This window comes from Palaemon carinicauda, chromosome 13, assembly GCF_036898095.1.
Source record: "Palaemon carinicauda isolate YSFRI2023 chromosome 13, ASM3689809v2, whole genome shotgun sequence".
In the NCBI taxonomy this organism is placed as follows: domain Eukaryota; kingdom Metazoa; phylum Arthropoda; class Malacostraca; order Decapoda; family Palaemonidae; genus Palaemon; species Palaemon carinicauda.
Window position 1 is genome coordinate 96,577,130 of NC_090737.1, and position 12,764 is coordinate 96,589,893.

The 12,764-nt window shown below is 43.9% G+C and overlaps 1 long non-coding RNA gene across 1 annotated transcript in view; it reads left to right on the forward strand.

The window, feature by feature from the left end:
- The first annotated feature begins 629 nt into the window (after positions 1-629).
- The window catches only part of LOC137652335 (uncharacterized), a 50,438-nt gene continuing 38,303 nt past the window's right edge, over positions 630-12,764 (forward strand). The window contains exon 1 of the long non-coding RNA XR_011046257.1: positions 630-859. This is a non-coding gene — a long non-coding RNA (uncharacterized lncRNA). The remainder of the gene's footprint in view (positions 860-12,764) is intronic.

The window sequence follows — 12,764 nt, forward strand, 5'->3', positions numbered from 1 at the left end:
TTCGAGAAACCCGCTTGTTCAAATGCACGCACTCTTGGTCAGTTTGCCCACTGACTGCGAAGTAGATGGACTTGCTTTTTTTGTGTACGTACATTCGTGAATAAAAACTGCCGATACTAAACTATTTCAAACTAAATCAAAAACAGTTATTCCTGCAAGTGGATGCCACTGCTTCAACATCTGAGTGATTTGTGTAATGAAGAACTACGTGTGCTTTACTCTGACGTACTCCGGAAGAGTGTAGAAAAAGTAGGAAATACAATGTTTTATCTCCGGAAGTATGTGTGAAAATAGGAAATTTAACCTCTTGAGAATGGCACTCTGAAAACACTGTAACACTTCAAAGAAATGTACCTTAAAAGAACTGCTGTTGAAAATTTAAAAGATTTTTATCGAAAAGCTAAGTGCCGAAAACGAAAAATGACTGGACTATACGTTCAAAAGTTAATAAACTACTTTAAAACCAAAACCTGTATTGGCGTAATTAATTCTAGAATAATAAAAACTCTTGCTAAAGGGATCATTCTAGCAGAGGACAGAACTTTGTTGTTGTTTGAAATTGGGGGTCATATCATGCTAATCAGAGACCGGGCAGTTTTTTTGTTAAAACATATAAACATGGTAAAACGCAGGGCAAATACAAGAACCAAGGCTATGGCAAAAGATTTTGAATCAACAAAAACAATTTTTTTAATATTGAATATGGGAAATTGTACAAAAATCCAAGATTTCCCCTCAGCTCATGATTAATTGGAACCAACTGGTATTCAAATAGTTCCTGTCAGCAAATTGACAAAGGCCGAAAAAGGAAGCTATGAAGTTGAAATCCTGGACCTAGATGACAAAGGAGAGATGCGATGTTGGTAAACGTACAAATAATGTTCTCGTTAGCTTCATTGGTAATGTGTGCTTGCAATAGTTAGTTCATCATAAGTTTATAGTTTTTATAACTCTTTTATATTTTCAGTAGTTCTCGTTGTACATATTGATTTTTAAACCGTAATGTTTTATGTGGATTCAATACACACCAATATTGTGTTTACACTGATATTACTTCCCCTGGATACACATTATGCTAACTTGATTTGCCGACAAAGGAGTTTTATTTTTGCTACTGAAGCTGAAATTGACTAAAAAAATAACAGGCTAAATTATAATACCAGCATGTATATATATATATATATATATATATATATATATATATATATATATATATATATATATATATATATATATAATGTGTGTATGTGTGTGTTTATTCATTATGTATAAACGTTTCTTTGTTCATGTGAATAAAAACCACTAACGAAATCGCCCTTAACCATACAGCGCAGCGGACGGTTCATTTGCATAAAAGCAATCCTCAACATATTCCACTACGAATCTTCTGATTAACGTCTCTTTGTTTAAAACTGTAATTACACCCATTACCATTATCTCAGTTGTACCTGTGATTACCGTTCTCGACCTGTGCACCGAGAGTTTTCATTTCCATGAATCGTTGTTAACGATTTGGGTTACATCGAATGCCTGAAGAGGACGTCTGACCCCAGAATAAATTTAAGAAATATTTCTATGATTGTGAAACTTACAAACAAACATACATACACGCACACATACCAACGACACAATAAGATACTACCGCTAGAAAGAGTTATTGGGTACTCTTGAAGGCCTGATAGTACAACATTGGATCTAAGGTTTGTTCTTTTATCTTCCTCTATGGTATTCATTTTTAACATTATTAATGTCTTTCCTTCAATTAAAGTTTCAATCCCGGAGGTATAAATAAGCCTTGCATCGTGTGTTGGCTCCCCTATTTTGACCAATTTTATCCGACGTTTTTTTCTTTAGTCTATTTGTAAGAGTTGCATTTTCATTTTCTCCGTATATATTGTATACGTGCGCATATTGTTTTTGTTATCATTATTGTAAAGTATGTTTTCAGGTATGGGACTTTTTATAGTTTATGATTCTTATTATGTCTGTATATATTGAGCAAAATCCAGGACCATTGCATCCTAGACTTTGCTAGTATCATCTTATGTATTGCAATATTCATGGACTACATGGCAATATTAGAAACCTTGCTCTGCGAGAGAGAGCCGTTAGGCTGTAACTGAGAGGCAAGGTGAATGCAGCTGTTCAGGACAGGAAGTTCGCAAAAATTCTAACAAAATAATTCATGAACATACAGGCTTAAATAAGTTGTGTTGATAATGAGGTGTACAGTGGAAAGAAAATACCTCTACAGTTCCTGAACGTGTGTAAAACACATGCGGTACATGGCTTTCCTCCGTAAAAAAGACACAGGACTATATGTGAAATGGGGCACCCTACTCTTGAGAGGCATACTGTAGGCGGGTCATCTTGCAGGAGATGCGCAGGTTTTAGGTGCTCAATGGAGATCCAGTCTTCTTTACGACGAATGTTGCGAAAGAAAGCCTTCAGATTGTGATGGATCCGTTAAGGGATGTTAGCTTTGGCTTGCTAGTGTTGTTAAACACGAATACGTGTGTTGCTGAGTGCCAATCTGCTGGTATGTATTGCTTAGCTGGGGGCTTGTTAGTCTGGTGGCATGGAGTAAATTTTCCCACAGCATGACATAGGCACTGGAGATTGTTGAAGGAGCTTGCAGACAGGAAAAAATCAGCAGGAATGACCAACGAGTCACCATACACCATTTCAGCTTCCGAGATATCCAGGGTACCTTTAGGGGGGATCCTTAGTCCCAGGAAAACCCAGATAAAATGGATAAACCAGTTGGAATTCTTGCAGCGGGATATCAAAGCTGCTTTGAAGGTGCGATGAAAACATTCAACTATTCAGTTGGCAGCAGGGTCGTAGGCGATTGTCTGATGTAGGGTGATTCCCGGGAGATTTACTTATGATATCTGCAATTGAGAGGTGAAAGTGGTACCCCTGACAGAAGTAATATGCTCATGGATACCGATTTTTGCCATCCATCTTGAGAGTAAGGCAGATGTTGCAGTTTTCATGGGAATGACTCCAGGCCAATGAGTGGAGCGGTTGATAACAGTAAACAGGCAATGATGTTCCTATGGTGTTGGTAGGGGACCTACTATGACAACATTAATGTGGGCAAAGTGAAACTGAGGTTGAGGAAAGGTTTTCACTCCTGAATACGTGTCTCGATGAACTTTTATGTTTGGCATCCTTAGTAATGCTGTGTCAAATGAACTTTGTCTTTAGTAGCCGTGCAGTAGACCGGCACGAGGGATGTGAAAGGCCATGAATGAAATCAAACGCCTGTTGGCTCATGGGAGCAGGTTTCTACAGTCTAGGACTACCAGTACTGATGTCACAGCGGAGAGTGGTGTTGGAGTAGTTGAGGGAGATGTCTTCCCAACTGAGTGATGTGCAGGATGTCCTACATGCTAGGTACTCTGGATCCTTTTGTTGTGCTTCTACCAAGGCATTGTAATCTAATCCCAAGTGAATGGCAGCCAATATGTTTCTTGACAGAGTATTGACAACGGGATTAATTTTCCCAGGGACGTGCTGAAGGGTGCAACGGTATTCAGCCACAGGAGAGAGATGTTGCCATTGACGGGCAGACCAGGTGTCAGACTGTCGAGTAAGACATGCACCAGAGGCATGTGGTCTATGTGAATGACGAAGACCGTACCTTTCAAGAAGTGGCGAAAGTGGTGGACAGCCATGTGCACCACCAGCAATTCTCAGTCAAAGGCAGAGTTTTCTACTGAAGAAGGCCAGTGGGCAGGCGAGCCATTGACCATTTGCTCAAGTACTGCATCAATAGCGATGTCGCTGGCATCAGTGGAGAGGAGAAGTATATTTGGCACGGGAAAAGTGAGATCAGCAGCCATTGATAGGGCATTCTTTGCATTGCAGAAAGTCGCTTCTTGAAGGGGACCCAACTTCAGGTCTTTTGGCTTGCCCTTGAGGGGGGCATAAAGAGGGGCAAGAGTGGCGACGATGGCTAGCAGGAAAAGGGGGTATTAGTTTATCATGCCCAAGAATTCTTGCTACCTCCTCAGGGAGGGGGTGGACTCCTTCGGGAGTGATGCGGTGCCCTAAAAACGGTACTTCGTTGGTGCCAAAGGTACACTTGTCATACCGGACTACAAGGCCTTTCTATTGTAGGCGGTCGCATACAATGCGTTAGTGATAGAAGTGTTCCTCATTGGAGGAAGAGAACACAAGTATGACGTCCATGTAACGTAGACAGGAGGGGAAAAGGCCAAAACAAGATTAATTGAAGGTGTAAGTTCCAAAGGAGCTGATGATGGTACTTTCGGGGATGTCTTTGGTGTTTATCAGCTTCTGATAATACCCCTTCAGGAGGTCGAACATAAAGAAAACCTTCGCTATGCGCAAGTAGGAGATCCCGTCGGCAATGTTTGGGTAGGGATGGTGATTTCGTTGTTTGCATGTTCAGGCGCCTGTATTTCCCAAATGGACTCAGAAAACCATCTTTCTTCAGTACTATGTGTAACGGTGTTGAGGCCTTTTTAAAATGGCCCATTTCTTCCATTTTGTCGAATATTTGTTTAGCAGCTGCTAAACAATCTGGTGCCAGACGCCTGAATCTGGTAAACACTTGGGGACCCATCATCTTGGTAAGGTGATAAATACCATGTTTGGCAGAAACCCTGGTCATTTGACGAAGTTCTGGATGGAAAACTTGTGGGTACGACGGGAGAAGGTGGATGTAGGCATCCGTGAGTGCGATGATGTGACGAGTGAGGTCAGAGGGGGCAAGTTGGAGAGGTGTCACCAAGTATGAATTCGTGTTGACTAACCGTCGGTGAGAGGAAATCTGCACTAAGGATTGGCAATGTGACGTTAACAACAAGGAACTTCCAATTACATTTGTTGCTTACAAACGATAATGGGAGGGTTTCATAACTGTGGGTGGGTATTGCAGATCCGTTGGCAGCTACCAGGTGGATGTCGGCAGATTGGACAGACTACGTTGTGTCCAGGAGAGTGGCCTAGGCAGAAGAGAACAGTAAACCCCCGTGTCTACCAAAAATTACATGCCTGTACCTGCATCATGTGAAAGGAAAAGATTAGTGACAGAGGAGGCCACAGCCACAAGAGATGGCCTACTCGCATGTTTTTTCCCCTTTGAAAACCGTTTGCACATTTCTTCGCAGCAGCCCCAAATCTGGAGTGGTAGTAGCATAACTGCTGCCAATTGGTATCATTAAGTGGCTGGAGAGGTCGTTGGTTGGGGTATAAGTGAGGGGTGGTATATGTGGGTGGATGGCGGCTTATTTTCCACTCCTGCATGTTATGGGGTGGGCGTCTGTGTCCTGCTGCATTCACGTCAGCTTCGGTGGATGTTGAATAGTTGTCCTCTTTGTCAGAAGTGGAGACGTTGATGGAGGTCTCGAAGGTGGTGAAGTGGCTATCCATAAGGGCATCGACTTTGGTCATCCTGTCTTTCATGGGCAAAAATTGATATCGGGAAGGTAGCATGTACAGGTTCAGATAGGCACCATACCCAAAGGTTACGAAATAGATTCACTTCACGAGTAGAGCCGTGTGCGGCAGGTTGCTGGGGAGTAATACTTGTCATTTCCCGAAGGGCGAGTAAAGCCTTTGGGCCCCTGGGCCTCAACAGTATTTGAGAGAGCTTAAAAAGCTTGGCTATATGAGTGGCTGGAGATAGCGAGTACTGCTCCAGGAGTTATGTTTTTAGGGTGTCGTTTGCTATTGGCGTGACCCGTTAGAGAAGCTAATTTGAGATTTCTCAGAACGTTTCCTCAGGGATCACCGCGAGCATAGTCTGCTTTATTGCTTGAGCAAGTCACTCCCTTAATGTAAAACTAGACTTTGGCATACTAGAACTAGGCAAACGCTTCTCCGCTTAGAGACTTTTGTTTCTCAAATGAGACACTTGTCTCAGCTACTTATTCTATGCTATAAGAGACCATTAATTCTGAGAGGGGATGCCATTCTTAGTGCAAAGGGAATGGCAGTGTATATTATTATTTAAGTACCCTGCTTTTCTTAAGTAGTTCTGTGAATGAAGATGTCATGAGATTCAGGTCATGAAAATTTGTGGCAGATATAACTACTTTTATTTTTGTTTCATTTATCAGAATCCAGATATTGATGATTCTGTATTTGAGTGTGTTCTTACTACTATGGCTAAGACACAGGTAGATGATGATAAGGTTGATTTTGTGCTTGTTTGCCATTTCAATGTACACCACAGGGAGTGGTGAAATTCTGTTTCTCCTATTGTTCACCATGGCTTAAGAGATTTGGATTTTTACCTGAAAATCAGGCGTTGAGAAAATCATAAGTGAGTGAGGCTTCTCACAAGTCTGGTAACTTCATGGACACACATTTCTATGATTCCGCCGGACTGGTATACACAGACTCCTGTGGTGCTACAAGGCTATCTTTTTTTTTTTTTTTTTTTTTTTTTTATAGCAATTAAGACTGGGCAGCCTGTCCCTGATGTGTCATACTCATGTAAGATATATATCTCAAGAAGTCTGGAATGGCATTTTCAGTGATCTCTTGTATTTGAATTGGTCATGATTATATAAAAGGGTTGAACCTGTTGTTCTCTTTAATGAGATTCTGGTCAATATTATTGATAGGCATATCCCTTATCACGTGTTAGAATATCGAATGGAGGACAAATCTAATTCAATAATAATTGTAGATGTGCTTATTTTGAGGAACAGGAGGATTATTATATTTGGAAAGGTAACAAATCAGATAGGACTTGGGATAATAATATTTACCTAAGAGCTGTTACTTAGTGTTTATGCTTCAACTGGAATGGAATACAATTTGACCATAAAAGAAACACTTTCTGGTACAATCCAGGAACATATATGGTGGGCTACCCTTAAATCTGCACTCTTTGGTGTAAACTTAATATTTTTTTATTTCCTCAAAGCAGATGGCTCTGTCACTCCCTGTCAAAGGAAAAGGCAGTCCTTTTCGCTGGTGTGTTTGACAAGTCGCAGAGTAATGAGAGACACTTATCTTCCTTATTCCTTTTATCATGAAGCTAAAGTAACATTTTTAGTTTTTAAGTCCCTTGAAATTAAAAGAGACTTGCTGGACCTTGATGCTTATTAAGGTGTAGACCCAAATAGTATTTTATCCTTGTTTTTATAAAGAAAGCCGATTCCTTAGCTCCTAAGTTGCCTTTAACTCCTAAGTTGCCTTTAATTTTTTGCAAGTTCGTGACAAGAGGTTATTTTTACACCTGTTCGAGAATTGGTAATGTTACTTCATTATGTAAAACTCTGTGTGATAGCTCTAACCCTGCTGATTACTTCCCATAGCATCAAAATATTTGGGACGTCTTTTGGTAGAACGTCTATGCAAGTATGCTAAAGGTAATCATTTGTTCCTTAGTTTGCAGTTTGACTTTTGACAGGGATTTGAATCTTGTGATGCCTTTCTTATAATTTACAATGCTGCATAGAAATCCCTTGATTGTGGTTAGGAAATTCATATGGTTGACCTTGATTTTAACACTAACTTTGACTTTGTTGATTATGAATCCATAGATTGCAATGAGTAGTTATATACAACTCATTTGGAATTGTAAAAGTGATTCTTGATTGCTAATTTACTTTTGAGAAATGCATTTGATCTCTTTCTTCTTAAAGTTTTTTTTTTTTTTTTTTAATTCTTTCATTCTACCATGTTCCAAGTATTGTTCTCCTGTCTGGTCTTACGCAGCTGACTCTCATCTTAATTTGCTGGGCAAAATCTTGCTATTTATTAAATTTCTTATCCATGATCTGGATATTAATCTCTGTCACCGTCGTTCAATTAGTTTACTGTTCATGATTTATCGGATTTCTTATAATTGTGACCATCTTTTGTATTCAGATCTTCCAGACTGTGCCATCTTTTACGTAGTACTAGGTATTTAATTAATTCTAAGTCTTGTCTTCTCTATCATAAGGCTCAATACACACAGTAATCTAGAAGGTTTAATCCAGCTAGCCGGGATCAGATTGAGGAATAATCTTCCTAATCTGGGGGTTGAATCTGTGACGGGCCAAGAGTAGGTTTTGACTCAAAAGGGGAGATGAAAGCAACTGAGTGAGTTTATTACAGAACATCGAGTTTATATACACACCAAGCCCAGGCAAGAAGGTCACAAAATACAACAGGCTGTTTCATGTCCAACCAGCAACTGGTTCTGTTAACAGTTAACAAAAGAAGAGCAGACAGGTTGATACAAGTCGCTGTCAGTGCGAGGGGAGAGCGAAGGTACAAAGGATAATATATACAAAAAAGAGAAATGTCGTTACTATGTACGATCGTGTGACACACGGGTGGTACATGGCTCCCCCCTAAAAATTACGTACTCTACATGTGAAATGGGGCGCCCTGATCTAGTGAGGCGAACTGCAGGCGGGTCATCTAGCAGGAGATAAGCAGGTTTTAGATGATCAATGGAGACCTAGTCTTCTTTGCCACGAGTGTTTAGTAGGAATGCTTTCGGGTTGCATCAGATCACAAGGAAAGGGCCCGTGCAAGAGCGCGTAAGCGATGGCTTTCTAGTGTTGTTGCGTAGGAAGACGTGCGTTGCAGAGTGCAAGTCTGTCGGTATGTGATGCTTCACTGGGGGCTTGTAAGTGGTGGCATGGAGTAAATTTTCCCACGACGTGACATATGCGCTGGAGATCGTCAGAGGAGGTTGCAAAAGGAAAGAATTCGGCAGGGACGACCAACGGGTCGCCATACACCATTTCAGCTGCTGAGACATCCAGGCCATCTTTAGGAGTGGTCCTTAGTCCCAGGAGAACCCAGGGAAGCTGAGTAAACCAGTTGGAGTCCTTACAGCGGGACATCAAAGCTGCTTTGAGGGTGCGATGAAAACGTTCAACCATTCCATTGGCAGCGGGGTTGTAGGCAGTTGTCTGATGTAGGGTGATACCCAGAAGATTCGCTAATGATGTCCACAATTGAGCGGCGAAAGTGGTACCCCTGTCAGAAGTAATATGCTCAGGGATACCAAATATACAATCCATTCTGAGAGTAAGGCAGATGTATTTGAGGCAGACGTTGCAGTTTCCTTGGAAATGGCTTTAGGCCAACGAGTGGAGCGGTCGATGATGGTAAACAGGTAACGATGTCCTTGTGATGTGGAATAGGGGGCCTACAAAGTCGACGTAAATGTGGGCGAACCGACGCTGAGGTTGAGGAAAGGTGCCCACTCCTGAATCCGTGTTTCGATGTACTTTGGAAGTTTGGCAAGAAGTACAGGCGTGGATCCAATCCTTAGCATCCTTAGAAATGCCGCGCTAAATGAACTTCGTCTTCAGTAGCTGTGCAGTAGAACGGCGCGACGGATGTGAAAGGCCATGAATGAAATCATTCCAAGGTCGCGGTCTACCAGTACTGGCCTCACAGAGGAGGGTGGTGTTGGAGTCATCGAAGGGGACGTCTTCCCAACGGAGGGACGTGCAGGATGATCTACATGCTTGATACTCTGGATACTGTCATTGGGCTTCAGCCAAGGCATTGTAATCCAATCCCAGTTGAACGGCGGCCAACTTGTTTCTTGACCGGGCATCGACAACAGGATTCAATTTCCCAGGGACATGTTGAAGGGTGCAATTGTATTCAGCCACGTCGGAGAGATTTCGGCGTTGACGGGCGTACCAGGCATCAGACTGTCGAGTGAAGGCATGCACCAGAGGCATGTGGTCTGTGCGAATGATGAAGGGCGTACCTTCTAAGAAATGGCAAAAGTGACGGACAGCCAAGTGCACTGCCAGCAATTCGGGATTGAAGGTAGAATAACCCGATTCTGCCTTGGTCAGTTTTCTGCTGAAGAAGCCCAATGGGTAGGGAGAACCGTTGACCACCTGTTCGAGTTCTGCACCAATAGCGACGTCGCTGGCATCAGTGGAGAGAAGGAGAAGGGCATGTGGGACGGGAAAAGTAAGAGCAGCAGCGGTTGATAGGGCTTTTTTTGCGTTGCAGAAGGCCGTTTCTTGAAGGGGACCCCACTTCAAGTCTTTTGGCTTGCCCTTGAGGGAGACGTAGAGGGGAGCAAGAGTGGCGGCAATGGCTGGCATAAAACGGTGATAATAGTTGATCGTACCCAAGAATACCTGCAGTGCTTTGACGGTCGAGGGCGTGGGGAAGTTCTGAACGGCTGCTACCTTCTCAGGGAGGGGATGGACTCCTTCAAGAGTGATGCGGTGCCCTAAGAACGACACTTCGTTGGCGGTAAAGGTACACTTGTTGTACCGGACTACAAGGCCATTTTGTTGCAGGTGGTCAAGCACAATGTGCAGGTGACGGAAGTGTTCCTCTTTGAAGGAAGAGAACACAAGTATGTCATCCACGTAACATACACAGAAGGGGAAGTCAACTAAGGTGCCATCCATGAGACGTTGAAAAGTGGCCCCAGCATTACGAAGGCCAAAACAGGAGTAATTGAAGGTGTATGTATCGAACACTGTGATGATGGCGGTCTTGGGATGTCTTCTGGGTTCATAGACACCTGATAATACCCCCTTCAGGAGGTCGAGTTTGGAGAAAACCTTCGCTTTGTGCAGGTAGGAGGTTACGTCGGCGATGTTTGGGAAGGGGTAGTGATCTGGTTCTGTTTGCATGTTCAGGTGCCTGTAATCCCCACATGAACGGAGGGAGCCGTCTTTCTTCAGGACGATGTGTAAGGGTGACGACCATGGGCTGGAGGCCTTTTGGCAAAGGCCCATTTCTTCCATTTCGGCGAACGTCTGTTTGGCGGCTGCCAATCGATCCGGTACCAGACGTCTGGATTTTGCGAAGACTGGGGGTCCCGTCATCTTAATATGGTGATAAATACAGTGCTTGGCAGGAGCCGTGGTCGTTTGGCAAAATTCTGGACAGAAAACTTCCGGGTACAACGTGAGAAGGTGACGTAGGCATCCGTGGATGCGCTGATGTGGAGAGGGAGGTTGGAGGAGGCGGGTTGAAGAGGTGTTGACAAGTACGAGTCTGCGTTGACCAATCGGTGCTGGATGACATCGACCAGGTGGAAATGAGAGAAGAAATCCGCACCGAGGATTGGCAATGTGACGTCAGCAACGAGAAACTTCCAATTAAATTTACCATTTCAAAACGATAATGTGAGGTTCTCGTAACCATAGGTGGGTATCGCAGATCCATTGGCAACTACCAGACAGACGTCGGCAGGCTTAGACAGACTACGTCGTGTCCTGAAGAGTCCCCTTTGCAAAAGAGAACGACAAGCACCCGTGTCCAGCAAATATCGCACGCCCGGGAGATACCGCCACGAGCGATGGCCTACTTACAAGTTTTTTGGCCACTGACAATCCTTGGCACATTTCTTCGCGGCAGCCCCGAATCTGGAGTGGTAGTAGCAAAACTGTGGGCGATGGGCGGCAGTAAGTGGGTGTAGAAATCATTGGTTGGGGCGCGAGCGAGTGGTGAGTGATGGGTGGCTTTGTCCCCGCCCCGGCACATCACGGGGTAGGCGTATATGTTCTACGGCATTCACGTCAGCTTCGGTTGACGTTGAATAGGTGTCCATAAGGGCGTCGGCTTTGGTCATCAAGTCCTTTATGGGTAAACTATCGACATCGTGTATGGCAGCGCATACAGGTGCGGGTAAATGGCGTACCCAAAGGGCATGAAGTAGGTTCACCTCACAAGGAGAACCGTCTGCGGCAGGTTGCAGGCGAACGATACTGGTCATTTCCATGAGGGCGAGCAAAGCCCTTTGGTCCCCCAATGGTTGTTGAGAGAGCTGAAAAAGCTTTGCTATTAGGGCGGCTGGCGACGGCGAGTACTGCTGCAGAAAGTATGTTTTGAGGGCGTCATTCACTACTGGGGTGTCTCCTTGTTCACAAAGCTAGTCAGAGATTTCCGGGAAGGTGTCTTCGGGTATCGCCGCGAGAACATAATCTGCTTTGGTCATCAAGTCCTTTATGGGTAAACTATCGACATCGGGTATGGCAGCCCGTACAGGTTTGGGTAAACGGCGTACCCAAAGGGCACGAAGTAGGTTCACCTCACGAGGAGAGCCGTCTGTGGCAGGTTGCAGGCAAACGATACTGGTCATTTCCCTGAGGGCAAGCAAAGCCCTTTGGTCCCCCAACGGTTGTTGAGAGAGCTGAAAAAGCTTTGCTATACGGGCGGCTGGCGACGGCGAGTACTGCTGCAGAAAGTATGTTTTGAAGGCGTCATACGCTACTGGGGTGTCTCCTTGTTCACAAAGCCAGCCAGAGATTTCCTGGAAGGTGTCTTCGGGTATTGCCGCGAGAACATAATCTGCTTTGGTGGTTTAGCGAGTTACTCCCTTGATGCGTAACTGGACTTCTGCGAGCTGAACCAAGCAGACGCCTCTCCGCTGTCGAACAATGAAAGTTTGAATAGGGCAGCGCCAACTTCTGTGGAGTCCGCCATAGTAGCTGCGAGGGGAGAGGAAGGCGGGAGGAGCAAGTCGACTTCTGGGGTCACCAATATGATGAGCCAAGAGTAGTTTGTGACTCAAAAGGCAAGATGAAAGCAACTGAGTGAGTTTATTACAGAACATCGAGTTTATATACACACCAAGTCTCGGCAAGGATCACAAAATACAACAGGCTATTTCACGTCCAACCGGCAACCGGTTCTGTTAACAGTTAACAAAAGAAAAGCAGACAGTTTGATGCAAGTTGCTGTCAGTGCAATGGGAGGACGAATGTACAAAGGATAATATATACAAAAAAGAGAAATGTCGTTACTATGTACGATCGTGTGACACACGGGTGGTACAAATTGGT